Genomic DNA, 2373 nt, shown 5'->3' with positions numbered 1-2373 from the left:
GGGCGGCCCCCCCGGGCCTCCTGCCCGCACCCCTACGGCCCGAGCTGCGGGGAGGGCACCTCGCCGCCGCGGCCCCGGGCCCCGCAGCGGCGGAGCCGGCTTCCCACCGGAGCCCCCGGGCCCAGGCTGGCTCGTGCCATTGCTTTTGCTCTGGTCTGCAGCCCTCCGTGGCCCGGCTCCACAGCCGCAGGCCCCGTTGCGAGGCCGGCTCTGTCTTGCTTGGGCTCGAGCCGCGGAAGGGTTAATCTCAGTCGGGGCTGGAGTAAAAATGAAGCCTAACGAGTTCGGGGATGAAGCCGAGCCAGCGGCGGGCAGAGCGGGGGCCGCCCTCCCCGTCAGGTGCTGGGCAGGGCGCCGTGTCCCGGGATCCTGTCCACCCATCGCCACAACGCTCAACAAGCTGCGTCTTGCCCACGCGGGGACTGCGTGTGCCCGTGCGGCACCCTGGGGGGGCTGGGCACCCTCCAGCGGGGCCGGCGCAGACACGCCGTGACCTCCGCCAGCAGCGTCGTCTGGCTTTGCATCTGCTGGCAGCACAGCGCCTGCTCCTCCCGGCGGGACCGGGGCCCAGACCCTGCCGGCTGCCCGCTGCCCCAGGCCCCTGGGTCTGTCTTGCCTCGCGTGGCTTGGGCTCCTCTACCACCTGTGTCCCTGCGGCCGCCCAGGGAGAGACCCTCGCTCCCAGCCCTGGGGGCAAACATCTGCTGCTGCTACAGGGCAGCCTTGGAGGAGGCTCCGTCTCCAGGACACGGCCTGGCCCTTCCCGCTGGGTGCCTGGAGCGCGTGCCGAGCTGGGAGGGGCTCTGCAGCCAGCTGCGGCCAGGCTGTGTGCAATGGGCCGACTGCTTTTCCTCACCGAAGATGCTTCCAGCAGCTCGGGCAGCGGGCACGCTCCCGGTGAGGAGCAGCAAGCTCTGGCGCGCAGGGCAGGGCCTGGTCTGCGGTGCTCTGAATGCAGGGGTCCTCCACGTGTCTCCCGGCTTCTGGGGGCCCCGGCTTGCATGCTACCCCCACAGGCACGGAGAGGGTAGCTGATGTGCCCACTGCCATGCAGAGCCAGGGTCTGGAAGAGCTCCCAGGCCTCCACGGTGGGGGACTCTCCCCTCCCCGTGACATGAGAGCCCGGCATCGGCATCAGCTGCAGGGCAGCTCATTCCCTGCCTGGGTGGGCTGTGACCTGCCTCGATGCCAGTTGTATCCCCGCATCCTTGCAGGCCGGCACCGTGCTGCCCCTGGATGCTGCGCCCAGGCTGCCCAGCACAGCCGCTCGCTGCACCGGGCCCCCTGCGGGCGGGTGACAGACACTCACGGGGTCCCTGGGTCAGACTTCCCCAGAGCGCTGCAGGGGCCCGGGGGCAGCTCCCACCGCCTGTCCTGGGCCAGGCCAGCCCAAGGCCCCTGTGGCCTTCGACCTGCCTGGGAGGGAAGGGCAATGCTCAACCAGGGGGAGCGACTGCAGCCAGGGGAGAGGAGCAGGGTGGCAGGCGCGGCAGAGGCAGCGGGAGGGGATGTGGCTCTGACCCACGGCACGGCCTGCGCTCCCCTTCCTGCCACCCCCCCAGTCCTGTCTCTTCTCCCCCCTGTTCCCACGTCCCAGCAGAGCTTCTTGTGGCCAGCAGCCCCGAGGCCGTGCTGGGGCCCAGAGGGCTCCTGCGTGGAGCAGGGCTGGGCACTGCTCTTTGGGGTCTCCCTGCCCCAGTCGGCAGCTGCTCCACAGAGAAGCCCCAGGAAAGGGCATCCCCTCGCCCTTAGCCTGGAGCCCAGGGGCGTGCGCAGCCCCGGGACGCACCAGCTTGGAGGCGAAGCCCAGGCAGATGCTGCGGGATGAGGTTGCTCTGGGAGACAAAGGCAGGAGGCGGGAGCTTCTCTCCCAGGAGGAGCTGCTGCAGGATGGGGACAAACCAAAGGCAGAGCCCAGGGTAGGATCAGGAGGCGCCCGCCCCCGGCCCTTGAGCTGGGAGCATCCTGACCGCTGCCGCCCTGGCCTGATCCCCCTCCATGCCCGTGGGTGCGGGGCAAGGGCCAGGCACCCTCAGCCCAGCTTCCTGCAGGCCTGGGGACCTGTCTGTGCCCCCGCAGCAGGCGTGAGCAGGGCTGTGACAGAGACCTGCTGACCCCCTGCCCAGAGCCCCCGGCCTGGGTGCCGCCCGCTGAGCCAGGGGCCCGCAGCAGTGCTTCAAGGCCAGTCCCCGGCACACCGAGGCCCAGGAACCGTGGGGCACCAGAGCTGGGAGAAGCAGGTTTCTCGGTGGCATGGCTCCCCCGCCTGCCCAGGCTGACGCTCGCCGTGACTCATGCCCACCCACCCTGGCTCTACGCCCCCTCCCCACCCTCACTCTCAAGCACAGGCTGGGGGCCTCAGAGCTGGGGAAT

The sequence above is a fragment of the Gavialis gangeticus genome, unplaced genomic scaffold, assembly GCF_001723915.1.
Source record: "Gavialis gangeticus isolate Ggan-Ray unplaced genomic scaffold, GavGan_comp1, whole genome shotgun sequence".
Classification (NCBI taxonomy): domain Eukaryota; kingdom Metazoa; phylum Chordata; order Crocodylia; family Gavialidae; genus Gavialis; species Gavialis gangeticus.
This window is presented reverse-complemented; position numbering follows the sequence as displayed.